This window comes from Rana temporaria, chromosome 1 (assembly GCF_905171775.1).
Source record: "Rana temporaria chromosome 1, aRanTem1.1, whole genome shotgun sequence".
Classification (NCBI taxonomy): domain Eukaryota; kingdom Metazoa; phylum Chordata; class Amphibia; order Anura; family Ranidae; genus Rana; species Rana temporaria.
Window position 1 is genome coordinate 531,034,772 of NC_053489.1, and position 17,672 is coordinate 531,052,443.

Genomic DNA, 17,672 nt, shown 5'->3' on the forward strand with positions numbered 1-17,672 from the left:
TCTTTGGTTTGGTATTTTTGAGCCTGGTCTTTATGGTAAGAATTTTTACATTTGCCATTATATATATATATTTATACTTAATCGCATATTGCTAATCGCATCTCATTTAAAGTCCCAACCGTCCATATTTTATCCTTACAGGGATGGAGGCCTGTGGTGACCCAAACCACATGCCTCATATAAAGTCCCAACCCCATTTTTTACATTAACCAGGGATGGAGATGCGATTCCAGGAGTGTCACACATTGCCTCCACAGATCTACCACCAACAAGTTAATTCATGCATTGTCGTTTTTTGACTAGCTGACCCAGTTTGATGTGGTCCGCACCCAGTTTGGTGGTATTTTGGTTTGGTAGGCATGTTTTTGGTTTCACCCCTGTTTTTTGTATTTTGTTTTTTCAGTGCTCTCATTTGCCAGACCAACCATAGATAGGGGCGGTTCTATGTTGCTTTCTGCTCCCTGTCTATTAATTAGCACACCTGGGTTCCTCCTTTGGAGGCCTTAAAAATCACAGTTAGGACTGCAGTTACACAGAGTGCCGTGACGTGGCCTGCAGCTTCCCAGACATTTGCAAATGACTGCAACTGAACCTCTGTTTTAATTACATACAGTTAGACAGACTAATTTGGTTTTGTGCTTCTTTGGTTTGGTATTTTTGAGCCTGGTCTTTATGGTAAGAATTTTTACATTTGCCATTATATATATATATTTATACTTAATCGCATATTGCTAATCGCATCTCATTTAAAGTCCCAACCGTCCATATTTTAGCGATTACTTATACGACATAGATAAAAAGTCACAACACAAATGTAGCTAAACACTGGAATACAATACACTGTAAGGATATATCCAGCCTGTCCATACAAGGTGTAGAGAAGATTATTATTTCAACTAGAGGAGGGGATAAATTCAGGCAATTATGTAGACGTGAAGTCTATTGGATTTTCCATTTAAATACGGGAATACCTATAGGGTTAAATTTCGAGTGGGACGTCTCCCACTATTATGAGTGAGATGGGTTTCCATGACACTCGCGCCCAACATTTACTCATGTATTTATTTATTTATTTTTGATGCTTCTCTCTTCCCATAATAATGACGATACACATTTTGCCTTGTCCTCTTGTTTTGTATTTTACATCAGGTGTTTCCCTGTTTCATCCATACTCGTGTTTTCCTTTTTCATACAATTTTTTTCGGATCATCTATCTATGTGAGGATTCATACAATGATTGGATCATAGGCAATTCTAACTTTGGTTTAACCGACATGTGTGAGTCTCTCTACCTATTTCTTATTCATCTATTCACTAGATGTTTTCGTCCCCCACTGCTATAAGTAGTTTAGATATGTCCAACAATATGTTTTTCAATAAGATTATTATTTAGTCAATGTTATTGATCATTAGGACAAATATCTATGCAGAGGTCCTGCTGAACAGAATCCATCTGTTAGATATGTATTTCATGTTTCCTTTCATTTTTTTATTTTTCTGGAAATATTTTTTCAGTTGTATTCAAAAGGAAAAAAACATTGCTGTCTGGTTGTTTTTATATGGGACACATTTTTTATTTTATTTTATGAAGTCTCCACAACACCACCGAGGAAGCATACATATCATGATGAATTCTGTGTTTTTTTAACACTTTTTCTTTTTATGTATGATGTATTATGTGATATATACTTTATGACATATATTATTGTATAATATTGTAGGTTGGAATGTGTCTTCGTTTACACTGTAGGATGGTATATTAATTCAAGAAATTTCACTTTTTAGATCCAGTGTATAGCCAACCTCCAACCATTTCTGGAGCATGTTGTACATGCACGTATACTGTATATCTTTCTTTTGCATTTTTTAAGCATTCATTCTTTTAGAGTACTATCCACTACTCGATGGATGGGTACATCTCTTTTCTAGACATCCACATATTATTGCAAGCAGAGACAAATATACGTAGTTCACACCACAGTACACTTGTATCTACACACTAAACAATATATACAATTATATACATTCACATGTTCACGAGCATCTCTCTCTATGTTTACTTTACATATATACATCTACATACATTTTATGATTCGGCACCATTTAGCTTTTTTACGTATCTTCACTTATGTTCATTTGGGGTTAATATACTTATGACACGTCAGATTTTTTCCGACACACAATTATTACCTACAATATGAATATATATCCTTTTTTGCATTTTATGTGGTCGTTCACACACACACATAAATACCTATGGACATATATATATATATATATATATATATATATATATATATATATATATATATATATATATATATATATATGTCTACTATACATTTTTTAGACATAAAAATACTTTTTTCTTACACAGAGCCAATTTCTTAGCATCTGGATACACTACAACAAACTCTTTTCTCCATCACAGTTTGATATTGTTGCATGGGCGATGCAACTCAGTAACTGTGAAGGTTGTATACACTATGGGCCTAATCCACAAAAACCCGGCGCAACGTATTTTTTCCCATTTAAGTTACACCGCCGCAAAATCTCTACCTAAGTGCCCGATCCACAAAGCACTTACCTAGAAATTTTGAGCGGTGTAACTTAAATCCGTCCGGCGCAAGGCGTTCCTAATTTAATGGGGTAAGTCCCATTTAAATTAGGCGCGCTCCCGCGCCGGACATACTGCGCATGCTCCCGACGTCATTTTCCCGACGTGCTTTGCGCGGTTTTACGTTGCGCCGGGTTTTAAGAATCGCGACGGGCGTAAAATAAAAAAAACAAGTTGCGGCAGGAAAAAAAAAATTTGAAAAAAAAAATGACAGCGACGTGGGATAGAAGGGTCTACTTTTACAAGGTGTAAACAGTTTAGGCCTTGTAAAAGCAGCCCTAATATTGCGACGGCAAACTAATACTTACGGAGAAAAAACAAAGCTTAAAAGCTTTGTGGATCTCCGTAAGTGCTAATTTGCATTCCCGAAGCGGCATTTCGACGAGAAATGCCCCCAGCGTCGGATGCGGTACTGCATCCTAAGATCCGACAGTGTAAGTCCCTTACACATGTCGGATCTTCTGCCTATCTATGTGAAACTGATTCTGTGGATCAGTTCCATAGATAGAAACAGGGATACGACGGCGTATCAGTAGATTTACACATAGCTACCTATTCAAACAAAGGGAATGACTTGCACATACAGATTTTACACTTTTTACTTTTATATTTATTTATCTAAGTGTGTTTTTTGAATGTGAGTTTAAATTTGCATTTAGGTATCTTTATGCACACATGTGAAGACACTTTCCGATCGGCTTTGGGAGTTCACTTCACTAATTGGGTCTCACTTGCGGATGGTCAATGTCAATCACATGTCTTGGGTTAGAATCATATATATTTGAAGTGTGTTCTTTTTTATGCTAGCCATGATTAAGCACTGATTTGGAGTGTGAAACGCGTAGGTTGTTATTTCCATTCTCTGCTTGTTTTGTAGTGCATTTTTTCAATTTTTTATATTAAAGACAACCTTATCTTTTTTTGGAGTGCGGCTGTCCATCCCTTTTTTCTTCTATCGATTAATGAGTGATGTCTTGCAATAAGAGTAGCAACTTAATAGGAACAGTGATATTATGAGCAAAAGTTTAACTAGCAAAGGTTTAATATTTAACTTCTTTCGGGCTCAAGTAAGAGAGGCGATTCTAAGACCCCTTTCACACTGGCGGCGCTTGTAAAAATAGCGCCTGTAAAGCGCCTGAAAAATGCCTCATCTGCAATCCCAGTGTGAAAGCCAGAGGGCTTTTACACTAGGGCGCTGCGCTGGCAGGATGTCAAAAAAAGTCCTGCAAGCACCCCTGTCCACTGAAATCAATGGGCAGCACTGCCGAAGCGCCTGTAAAGCACCTCAAAAATGGCGCTTTGCAGGCGATTTTAGCCCTTTATTCGCTAGCGTGGGTTAAAAGCGCCTCTAAAATGCTGGTAAAGCACCACTAAAACGAGCGCCACTTTCCTGCTGACACCCCTGCGCTGTCAATGGGAAAGAGCTCTATGTGTAGCAATATATTTACATTTAATGAAGGTACAACATTTAGCAACTCACATGGATGATGATTAAAACAGGCACATCTAAGTATGCAGGCATCTGGGGTAAAGTGGTCCACATAGACCGTCCTCCGTATCGCCAGTTCTCACCGCGTTCAGTCTGCAATCATGAATGGGAAGACTACCCGGCAGTAGAGCGATCTGAAACCGAGGCTTGAAGTGTTAATGGAGCGCAGCGTTTAAGGGATGCTGTCGATGATGGTGCGGAGGACGGTCTGCCCGAATGCCTGCATACTTAGATGTGCCTGTTTTAATCATCAACCATGTGAGTTGCTAAATGATGTACCTTCATTAAATGTAACCATATTGCTACACTTAGAGGTGCCTCTCTTCTCTTTTATACTCTGTAGCTCCTGCTGGATTTTGCTTTATGCATTCCCTAGTTGCGAAAAGTATCCTCATCTCCTCATACTAGATGCCTTTTCTCCTTTAATCTGTGTTCTGGTTCACCCCTATTGGATACTTTTACTGGTTGTTCTTTTTATAAGAACAACTCTACTTGTCCTTTATAGGAAAGTGCATCAATGTCTTTTACAGTTGATCAGGTGAGTGGACAGTTGAAGAGACTTAAGGCAGTAAAATCAGCAGGCCCTGGTGGAGTTAGTCCCAGGGTGCTTGGGGCATGTGCAGACAGCTGGGGAGTTTTCTTCAATGCGTCTTTAACCAGTTAAGGACCACCACACGACTATTTACATTGGCAGAATGGCACAGCTGGGCACATGGACGTACAGGTACGTCCCCTTTAAGATGTCCAGCTGTGCGTCGCGAGCGTGACCTCCGTGACCGCGCCCGCAGACCTCCATAATGTAGTAAACAAAGTGAACAATATTTATTAATGATTAATCACATGCCAACTGCCCGCCGTCATTTAAAGGCGGCTGAATGGCTTCCCTGTGCAAATCGCCGTAGCTGTACGGTAGCCACTTTAAGGGGTATAGGGGCCTCATGCGGCCGCCACGTCACTGGGGAGCCGATGCGCGTGCCTGGCGGCTGCGATGTCCCCGCGATCACTCGTGCGTATGTAAACACACAAACCAAGTCCTGTCAGGGGAGAGGAGACAGATTGTGTGTTCCTAGTATATAGGAACACCGATCGGTCTCCTCCCCAGTCAGTCCCCTTCCCCCATAGTTAGATCACACAGTGAGGGAACACATTTAACCCCTTGATCACCCCCTAGTGTTAACCTCTTCTGCCAGTGAGGGGTAAACAGTATTCAGGGGCTGTTTATAGCACTGATCACTGTAAAAATGTCAATGGTTTCACAAAAGTGTCAAAAGTGTCCGATCTGTCTGTCGCAATGTTGAAGTCTCGATAAAAAAAAATCGCAAATCGCCGCTATTATTAAAAAATGCCATAAATCTATCATATTTTGTAGGCGCTATAACTTTTGTGCAAACCAATCAATACACGCTTAGTGCGATTTTTTTACCAAAAATATGTAGAAGATTACATATCGGCCTAAAAAATATTTTTTAGTTTTTTTCAGAAATTGGGATATTTATTATAGCAAAAAAAACTGGGCCAGATTCACAAAGAGTTACGCCGGCGCATCAGTAGTAGCGACGTAACTCGGAATCTAAGCCGTCGTATGTTTAAGTGTATGCTAAAACTGAGATACACTTAAACCTACCTAAGATACGACGGCCTGCGCCGTCGTATCTTAGGGTGCAATATTTACGCTGGCCGCTAGGTGGCGCTTCCATTGAGTTCGGCATAGAATATGCAAATGAGTAGATACGCCGATTCACGAACGTACGCTTGCCTGTCGCAGTAAAGATACGCCGTTTCCGTAAGAGATATGCCGGCGTAAAGATAAAGCTGCCCCCTAGGTGGCGTAGCCAATGTTAAGTATGGCTGTCGTTCCCGCGTCGAAATTTTTTTATTTTATGTCGTTTGCGTAAGTCGTCTGTGAATGGGGCTGGACGTAATTTACGTTCACTTCAAAACCAATATGTCCTTTGCCGCAATGCACACTGGGATATGTACACGGACGCGCATGCGCCGTTCGTAAAAAACGTCAATCACGTCGGGTCACCATTCATTTAAATAAAACACGCCCCCCTCATCCTCATTTGAATTACGCGCGCTTACGCCGGCCCCATTTTCGCTACGTCGCTGTAACTTAGGAGGCAAGTGCTTTGAGAATACAGAACTTGCCTCTCTGACTTAAGGCGGCGTAGCGTAAATAGGATACGCTACGCCGCCTCAAAGATGCGGCAACCTACGTGAATCTGGCCCACTGTGTTCTTTTTTTTTTTTTATTGTCGCTCTTTTTTTGTTTATAGCGCAAAAAATAAAAACTGCACAGGTGATCAAATACCACCAAAAGAAAGCTCTATTTGTGGGGAAAAAAAGGCATCAATTTTGTTTGTGTATAACATCGCACGACCGCGCAATTGTCAGTTAAAGCGACCCAGTGCTGTATCGCAAAAAATGTCCCAGTCAGGAAGGGGGTAAATTCTTCCGGGGCAGGAGAGGTTAAAAACGCACTCACAAAAGTGAAACTTATGCACAGTGGAAAAAATCAAAGCTGCTGCCTGTGGAGCTCATAGCTGCTGTGGACTTCCCATGCTTTGACTGTGAGCAGGGGAAGAAGGGCACAGGGAGGAGGGAGCCGCTGTTGCATGTAGACAACACGAGAAATGGTGAGGATCCCTGACACCGCTGGGAGCATGCTGGGAGATGGGAAGGTCACAAAATGGCTGCAACTGCTCACCATGGGGGGCAAAAAGCCACAGGAGCTGCATATGGCAGAGTTTAGGTGCAAGGGGTGAACTACTTCACATATCATATACCCTAATAAGAGCAAATAATAAAGTTGTGCCTGTGTCATTACAAAAAAAAAATCAAAAGGATAAAAAAATTTTTTTTTAAAAACTGTTGTATTGGAATAAAAAAAGTATTGATTGTCCTTGCATGTATATTAAAAAAGTGCATACATATATATGTATATTTATCTCTTTCAAGACCATACAATAAAAATCAATGTGTAATTTTAATATTTTGGATGAAACCAGAGATAATGGCTGGAACTATTGTCTGGAATTAAAACAGCATTATAATATAGTACATAAACAGAAACATTTCTGACCACCTGCGTACATATATATATATATATATATATATATATATATATATATATATATATATATATATATATATATATATATATATATATATATATATATATATATATATAAATATACACATACAGTTTACTAGAGATGAGCTTTGAGTTTGAGTCGAACATGAGTTTGACTCGAACATTGGCTGTTCGCCAGTTCGGCGAACAGCAGATAATTTGGGGTGTTCGCTGCAAATTCTAAAAGCCGCAGAACACCCTGTAAAAGTCTATGGGAGAATTCTAAAGTGCTAATTGTAAAGGCTAATTTTCAAGTTATTGTCCTAAAAAGTGTTTGGGGACCTGGGTCTTGCCCCAGGGGACACGTATCAATGCAAAAAAAAAGTTTTAAAAAACGTACATTTTTTCGGGAACAGTGATTTTAATAATGCTGAAGTGAAACAATAAAAGTGAAATATTCCTTTAAATTTCGTATCTGGGGGGTGTCTAAAGTATGCATGTAAAGTAGTGTATGTTTCCCGTGCTTAGAACTGTGCCTGCACAAAGTGTAATTTCTGAAGGAAAAAAAGTCATTTAAAACTACTAGCGGCTAATCATGAATTGTCGGTCCCGGCAATACAGAGAAAAGTAATTGAAAAAAATGACAGGGGTCCCCCCCAGTCCATTACCAGGCACTTTGGGTCTGGTATGAATATTAAGGGGAACCCCTGCCATTTTTTTCAATGACTTTTATCTGTATTGCCGGGACCGACAATTCATTAATAGCGCAAGTAGTTTTAAATTACTTTTTTTTTCTTCAAAAATGACATTTTGTGCAGGGAACCAAAATTAAAAAAAATGTGTGGGGGTACCCCCAAATTCCATAGCAGGCCCTTCAGGTCTGGTATGGATATTAAGGGGAACCCCGCGTAATTAAAAAAAATGACATGGGGTTCCCCAAAAAAATCCATACCAGACCCTTCAAGTCTGGTATGGATTTTAAGGGAAACACTGCGCAGAAAAAAAAATGTTGTGGGGTCCCCCCAAAAATTCATACCAGACCCTTTATCTGAGCATGCAACCTGGCATGCAACCTTGCCCAGTGGTTGTGGGGGTCTGTGGGCAGGGGGCTTAGAAGAATATGGAAGCCCCCTTTAACAAAGGGGACCCCCAGATCATGGCCCCCCTATGTGAATTGATAAGGGGTACATTGTACCCCTATCATTTCACAAAAAAAGAGTCAAATTGTTAAAAAAACACACATACACAGCTTTATAAGTCCTTTATTAAAAAGAAAAAAAATTAAAAGAAAAAAAAGATTCCAGCGATGTCTCGATCTCCACTCCAGCGATGGAATCCATTCTTGGTATCCAGCGATGAGTGATCTTCACGCTCCAGCGATGATATCCAGCCATGAACACGCACACGATCCTTACTCCACTGGAGACACCCCGGGAATGACTGCAGCCAGCCTGACAGCTCTTATGTAGCTGAGGGCGGGACCACCCGTCATGTGACCCTGCCCTCCTCTGACATAAGGGGAATTGCGGGGCTTTCCCATTGACGTGGATGGTTGGTTTCTGTTGCATCAGAGGGGGGCGTGGTCACCCATCCACGTCACTGGGAAAGCCCGGCATTTCCCCTTGCGTCAGAGGGAATCGGGGTCACGTGACGGGTGGCCCCGCCCTCAGCTACATAAGAGCTGTCAGGCTGGCCGCAGTCATTCCCAGTGTGTCTCCAGTGGAGTCAGCATCATGTGCGTGTTCCTCGCTGGACATCATCGCTGGAGCGTGGAGATCACCCATCGCTAGATACCGGGATAGATACCGATCGCTGGAGTGGAGATCGAGACATTGCTGGTATCTTTTTTTCTTTTTAATTTTTTTCTTTTTAATAAAGGACTTAAAAAAGCTGTGTCTGTGTGGTTTTTAACAATTTGACTCTTTTTTTGTGAAATGATAGGGGTAAAATGTACCCCTTATCAATTCACATAGGGGGGCCAGGATCTCTGGGTCCCCCTTGTAAAAGGGGGCTTCCAGATTCAGATAAGCCCCCTGCCCGAAGATCCCCACAACCACCGGACAAGGGTTGTGGGGATGAGGCCCTTGTCCCCATCAACATCCTCCCCATGTTGAGGGCATGTGGCCTGGTATGGTTCAGGAGGGGGGTGCCCTCTCGTTCCCCCCCCTTTTCCTGCAGCCTACTAGGTTGCGTGCTCGGATAATGGGTCTGGTATGGATTTTTTTGGGGAACCCCACATAATTTTTTTTAAAACAAATTACGTGGGGAGTTCCCCTCGATATCCATACCACCCTGCTATGCTATGGAGACGGGTGGGGGCCATCTTGCCCTCACTCGTATCCCAGCCTAGCAGGGGACAGGACCCGATCGCCTCTTCCGCTGCCGATGGCTCTGGTAAGCGTCAGAGGGCGCGGGAGGGGGGCCCTCTCCCGCTGCCGATAACGGTGATCTTGCGGCGAATCCGCCATGGAGACCACCGTTATTGTTTACAGGACCGCTCAAAGAAAAGATGGATATCTCGGTTTTGCCAAAACCGAGATGTCCATCTTTAAAGTACCGACGTATATGTACATGAGCGGGTCCTTAAGTGGTTAAAACTACTCCCGCTATTAATGAATTGTCGGGTCCCGGCAATATAGATAAAAGTTATTGAAAAAATGGCAGGGGGGACCCCTGTAATTTTTTTCAATTGTTTTTTCCCCGTATTCCCGGGACCGACAATTCATGAATAGCCGCTAGTAGTTTTTAATGACTTTTTTTCCTTCAGAAATTACACTTCGTGCAGGGACAATTCTTAGCACGAGAAACATGCGCTACTTTACATGCATACTTTAGACACCCCCAGGTACCACATTTTAAGGAATATTTCACTTTTATTGTTTCACTTTAAGCATTATAAAAATCACTGCTCATGAAAAAACAGCCATTTTTAAAACTTTTTTTGCATTGATACATGTCCCCTGGGGCAGGACCCAGGTCCCCAAACACTTTTTAGGACAATAACTTGCATATTAACCTTTAAAATTAGCACTTTTGATTTTTCATGTTCGTGTCTCATAGACTTTAACGGTGTTCGCGAGTTTTAACAAATTTTTGGCCTGTTGGCATGTTCTGGTGCGAACTGAACTGGGGGGTGTCCGGCTCATCCCTACAGTATACACTATGTATACACACCAAAAGTATTGGGAGGCCTGCCTTTACACACACATGAACTTTAATAGCATCCCAGTCTTATGCCGCGTACACAACATCACTTTATGTGATGGAAAAAAACGACATTTTCTGTGAAGTAAAAAATGACGTTTTTTAAACTTCAATTTTCAAAAACGACGTTGCCTACACACCATCGTTTTTTCACAATGCTCTAGCAAAGCGAGGTTACGTTCACCACTTTTTCCCATTGAAGCTCGCTTCATAACTAGCTTCTGGGCATGCGCGGGTTTAAAAACGTTGTTTTAAACGTTGTTTTTTGCTACACACTGTCAATTTTTGTGCAACAAAAAACGACGTTTTGAAAAACGAAACAATAAAATTGAAGCATGAAAAAAAATGAAGTTTTTAAAAATGTCATTTTTTTTCATCACATAAAGTGATGGTGTGTACGCGGCATAAGTCTGTAAGTTTCAATATTGCATTGACTCACCATTTGCAGCTATAACAGCTTCAACTCTTCTAAAACGAAGTCCTGGAGACTTCTCCCTGTACCGCAAGGGGGCTATGAGCCTTTGCTCTAGAGTGATGGCAAGCCTCATGCATGTGTTCTGCTTCCTAATTTGGGGGACAACAATGTCAAGAGACGGTGAAAGCAGGGGTCCGTCACCCAGAGATAATTCCTAAAATCATCAGGATTATTCTCCTAGAGCTCCCGCAGCAGAGGCATATGATTGGTCACGAATAAGCAACCAATTTTTGATCCAAGAACTCCTCCTCATGTTCCTGGACCGTGCTTGGGTCAAAGCAATAACTCCAAGCCCAATAATAGCACATTCTCTCCTTGGAATATGCAACATGGCTGGTTGACGAACCACCGTTCAGAAACATACTGAAAAGCATGAAGTGAAAAGCATGCATCAACACTGACCAAACTTCTACTGACTCGAGATTAGCAGAAGGAGCCCAAAGGGTGGCGCCTGACAATTGAACTTCCTCTTTTGTAGTCTCGGAAGTATGTCTAATGTCTTAATAATGTAAAGAAACTAGCATTGAAGATGGGCAAACTGTGCTATCCAATAGCAACCAAGAGGCAGATTCACGTAGAGCCGCGTAAAATTGTGCGGGCGTAACGTATCTGATTTACGTTACGCCTCCGCAACTTACACGGGCAAGTGCTGTATTCTCAAAGCACTTGCTCTGTAAGTTGCTGCGGCGTAGCGTAAATCGGCCGGCATAAGCCCGCCTAATTCAAATTTGGATCAGGGGGGCCTGTTTTATGCAAAACTACTGTGACCCGACGTGATTGACGTTTTTTCGGAACGGCGCATGCGCCGTCCGTGGAATTTCCCAGTGTGCATTGCTCCAAAGTACGCCGCAAGGACGTCATTCGTTTTGACGTGAACGTAAATGACGTCCAGCCCCATTCACGGACGACTTACACAAACGACGTAACTTTTTCAAATTTCGACGCGGGAACGACGGCCATACTTAACACGGGTCAGATTAGGACTTACGACGGCGTACATGGCGCTGCCCTGTAGTAAGTCCTTTGAGAATCTGGGCCCAATTGTTTTTTATTTGGTAGGAGTCAGATAATTTATAGATACATTCAGAATTATTGATTGTACATTTTGCACTTTCTCTTGTTAAGTGCAATAAAGTGAGAAGGGATGTATATCTTGGGTTAGCAGTTCAAACTAATTTTTAATTTTGAAATTTTGTCTTAATGTTCGTGGGTTAATCCCTACAGATTATGAACAACAGACGGTGAAGGTTTTTAAATCCAGCAATTTAGATAAGCTGCTGAAATCTGCAGTGTCTGGTGGAGGAAGAACATCAGCTAGATAAACTTACCCATGTTTCTCACAATGCCTCCGTACCACATTTCTAGCAACATAATTAAAACACATACTGCATGTCTAACCATATTAAAGTTTACATGATATTTATACACTCATAAAATATGGTAAATGCATGTATCTTGTTTACAGAACTTTATATTCTGTGAATTTACATACACCAAATTATATAAAAAAAAATTGTAGCTGTAAATGCTCTAACGTTTCTTTGAAATGCAGGGAAATGCTGTACAATGGTAAAATAAGTGAAAACACAGTACTGAAAAAAAGAGCACATCTGACACTGCATTTTTAATTTTGCTTTGGCTATTCAGCTCTATAAACAACAGGCTTCTTTTCAACACAGTACTTAGGACTAGCCTGGTAAACATGTGAAAAGCAGTACATATCTGTTGGCTAGAAGATGTATAATGTTATTATGTCGTATTTTTCAAAACTAAAAAATATACCGTATTTATCGGCGTATAACACGCGCCGGCATATAACAAGCACCCCAATTTAAGAGGGAAGCTTCAGGGAAAAAAAATTTTGCAGCAAAATTATAGTATCTGAGCATCAATTCAGCCTGATCTGTGCCCATCTGCAGTCTCAATGCAGCCTGATCCGTGCCCATCTGCAGCTTCAGTGTGCCCATTTGCAACATTGCTCCTCACTGCAGCCTGATTAGTGCCCATCTGCAGCCTATACAGTTACCAAAATGCCCTGCCTGTTCAGTGCCCATCTGAAGTCTCACCTTTTATTGTCAAATCATCCCTGCTGTCTCTGAGGGAAGAGGAGGAGAGAGCGCCACTGAATTACATAGAGCCGTGATCTCCTTCCTGTGTACCCACAGCCATGCCTCCTGCCCCTGCTCATATGATAGACAGTACAGTGGTCCAATGCGGGGCCAGGAGGCGTGGCTGTGCGCGACGGAGCACCGGATACACAGGAAGGAGATCGCGGCTCTATGTAATTCAGCGGCGCTCGCTCCTCTTCCCTCAGACAGCAGGGATCGGCGTATAACACGCACACACGATTTTCCTGATTTTAAGGGGGAAAAAGTGCGTGTTATACGCCAATAAATACTGTAATAAACATTTTTTTTTAAAAGCACATTCTTTAAAAAAAAAAGGAAGGAAGGAAGGCCTTTAAAGATAACTATTATTTATTCTTATTCATGAAACAAACACTTCGAGTTCTATGACATATAATGGATGTATACATTTACTTTATATTTGGTGCAGTACAACTCCACATGAAAGTTCTGTGATACAGTTGTGCTCATAAGTTTACGTACCCTGACAGAATTTATGATTTCTTGGCCTCTTTTCAGAGAATATGAATGATAACACAAAAGCATTTCTTTCACTCATGGTTAGTGTTTGGCTGAAGCCATTTATTATCAGTCAACTGTGTTTACTCTTTTTAAATCATAATGGCAACTGAAACTACCCAAATGACCCTGATCAAAAGTTTACATACCCTGGTAAATTTTGGCCTGATAACATGCACACAAGTTGAAACAAATGGGTTTGAAGGGCTATTAAAGGTAACTATCCTTACCTGTGATCTGCTTGCTTGTAATTAGTGTGTGTGTGTATAAAAGGCCAATACAAACTGCCAGGAGAATTGTTTGGGATGCAAAGAAAAACCCACAAATAACTTCAGATGAAATACAGGACTCTCTGAAAACATGTGGTGTGGCTGTTTATAGATGCACAATAAGGAGGCACTTGAAGAAAATGGACTGCATGGTCGAGTTGCCAGAAGAAAGCCATTACTACGCAAATACCAAAGTATCCTGCTTACAATTTTGCCAAACAGCACAGAGACGAGCCTCAAACCTTCTGGCACAAAGTCATTTGGAGTGATGAGACCAAAAGTCAGTGTGAGCTACAAAGGCACAGGAAATTTGGTCAAAATTTTTGGCAAGAGGAATGCAGTGTGTTGTCAAAAAATACTGGAGGAACATTTGCATTCATCAGCCAGGAAGCTGCGCATGGGATGTACATTCCAACATTACAATGATCCAAAACACAAGGCCAAGTTGACCTGTCATTGGCTACAGCAGAATAAAGTGAAGAAAAATTAAAGAGAAAATCACTGTTCAAGCATACTGATTAGGAAAATCTCATCACCTGATCCAAGGCCACGGGTAGTGGCAATGCATAGGATAATGCAAAATAGCTATGACTAAGCACTAAGGTTTGGTGTGAAACACGTCAGCTTGTACCCTGTTTGTGTGGCATGTATCCTGTGTTTTTTGTTTTACAATAAAAGCAACAAGTTTTGGAGTGCGGCTGTCCAGAAATCCTTCCTTTAGTTTGCAGAATAAAGTGAAGGTTCTGGAGTGGCCATCTCAGTCTGCTGACCTCAATATCATTGAGCCACTCTGGGGAGATCTAAAACGTGCAGTTCATGCAAGATAGACCAAGAATTTACAGGAACTGGAGGATTTTTGTCAAGAGGAATGGGCAGCTTTACCATCTGAGAGCATAAAGAGCCTCATCCACAAATACCACAAAAGACTTCAAGCTGTCATTGATGTTAAAGGGGGCAATACACGGTATTAAGAGCTGGGGTATGTGAACTTTTAATCAGGGTTATTTTGGTAGTTTCTGTTGCCATTATGAGTAAACACAGTTGATTGATAATAAAGAGAATAGAGTGAAATAAACGTTTTTTTGTTATTAATATTCTCTGAAAAATGGCCAAGAAATCATAAATTCTGACATTGTATGTAAACTTTATGTATATAGCTATGGAGATTGAGAAGGCAACATAAGGTGTCTGACTTCATTAAAGAAAAAAAGTAAAAAAAAAAAACATCAATACAAATTATGATATGAGAACAGAGGGCCAGATTCACAAAAGAGATACAACGGCGTATCTCCTGATACGCCGTTGTATCTCTGAGATACGATTGTTGTATCTATGCATCTGATTCATAGAATCAGTTACGCATAGATAGCCCTAAGATCCGACAGGTGTAATCGACTTACGGATCTTAGGCTGCAATTCTAGGCCGGCCGCTAGGTGGCGATTCCATTGCGGTCAGCGTAGAATATGCAAATGACTAGTTACGCCGATTCACGAACGTCCGCTTTGCCCGTTGCTCTAAATTCACATAGTTTCCGTAGAGATACGCGGCGTAAAACTAAGGGTGCCCTCTAGGTGGCCTAGCCAATGTTAAGTATGGCCGTCGTTCCCGCGTCAAAATTTTAAATTTCACGTTGTTTGCGTAAGTCATCCGTGAATGGCGCTGGACGCCATTTACGTTAACGTCGAAACCAATGACGTCCTTGCGACGTCATTTAGCGCAATGCACGTCGGGAAATGTTAGGGACGGAGCGTGCGCAGTACGTTCGGCGCGGGAACGCGCCTAATTTAAGTGGTGCCAGCCCCATTTGAATTAGGCGGGCTTGCGCCGAGCGGATTTATGCTACGCCGCCGCAAGTTTACAGGTAAGTGCTTTGTGAATCAGGCACTTACGCTGTAAACCTGCGGCGGTGTAACGTAAATGGGATACGTTACGCCGCCGCAGCGTAACAGATTTCTACTTGAATCTGCCCCAATCTTCCTTAGAAATATCTGTATAAAGTTTTTTATACATAGGACAGAACATCTAAAATCACGTAAAAACTGTAAAAGGGCACACTCACACCTGCAAACTAGTATATCATTGTATTTTAGAAAACTAAAATCTCTTGTAAGGGTAGAGTCACTTCCCACCCAGGCCTCGTACACACGACCGAGAAACTCGACGGGCGAAACACATCGTTTTGCTCGTCGAGTTCCTTGTGAAGTCGTCGAAACTCAACAAGCCAATTTTTTCCATTCCCGTCAAGGAAATAGAGAACATGCTTTCTTTTTGGCTCGTCGAGTTTCTCGACAGTTTCCTCGACGAAAATGTACACACAACCGGTTTCCTCTGCAAAAAAATATCTTCCAGCAAGTTTCTTGCTGGTTTTTGCCGAGAAACTCGGTCATGTGTACGAGGCCTCAGAGTATAAGCTAGATCTTAAAAAAAAGCCTTGCCCTCAAGTCATATCTTGCCTGGCAAATCCATTGTTGTCCCGCTGCGATTCACTGTTCAGGTGATCACACCTTAAATATGGTTGTAAAATGTAAAATGCTCCTAAAGGTGAACTTATCCTTTAAATTCTTATCTGTAAAATCAAAGATGTACAGACAATGAAACTAATTTATATAAAAGATCCGTGTAGAAACTAACAATAAAATAAAACTGACCAAAAACACGACCATTTCCCATATATTTGTATAGCAATTCATCAGTGCAGAGCTGCTTTCTGGCTTGAAAGGTGGAATTTATGATGTCATCTTGTCGGTTGCTCACTGCTTAACAAATGCAAACTATTGGAGTGGTAAGAAATGTTCCAGATGCTCTCAGGAAATCATGTTTGATTGGTGTACTATTGTTTTATCGACCTTGTTTCCTGTATTTCTCTAGAATGTTGCTAAAGAGATCTGTGGCCAATGGTGCTCATCAGGAAATATACTCCTCAAAAGAAAGCAGACAAGTACAAAAAATGAATCACATTTATGTACATGATCCAGATGACAGGTACTCATTTGACGCAGCACTTATAATCTTGAGACTGTTTATGTATGAAATTACAGTACATGCCAAAATGATGTAAGCATTACAGAAATATAAAAAAAAAATGGGCTAATTCATAAAAGTGATTGTTACTAATGCAAATTCCACATAAAGAATTTCTCACAGTAGCTCACCAGATCATGCAGCATTTGTGGAAATTGATACTTATGAGTCCATTTTGTTCACTGCAATAATCAAAACGTGAACATGTTTTATTAGACACATTTTTCAATCTCAGACAGCCTTAAACGGACAAATACCCCTTCTAATCCTTAAGGCCCACCATTCTAGCCAGTAAAAGCATGGAATGGGATGAGCAGTGAATTCTGTATCCAAAATTGGATATCCAAAATTATGATAAATCATTGAAGTTGCAGTAGTTGCCATCCAACTACCTTATATTCAGTAACCATTATCTAGTAGTATGATTTAGGCATAATAAGCCAAGGGATGTCCAAACTGTTTGGGACTGCACAGGGCCGTCTTTAAGGCAGGGCAAAAGGGACAGCTGCCCTGGGCCCTGTCATGGTCGTGGGGCCCAAAGCAGTTGCCTCTTATTTGTCAACGATCCAAGTTAAAAATTTTCTTTGTCCCTTCAAGTTTTAATGCTGCCTAGCTCTGCCCTATTGTTGATAACAGATGACTCACCTGCAGACCCTGTGTTTACATGTAAATAACTTCCATTCATATGTAAATAACCTGAGCATTCATATGTAAATAGCTGAGGACGGTGGCATTCATATCTAAATAAAGGTGGCATTCATATAGATATATCATGCCCCTCTGCAGTGTAGAGATGAAGTGCTGTAACCTCTAGCAACCAATCAGTGAGCATTAATCCTGTACAGTAAACTCTAGAAACCAATCAACAAGAAGAA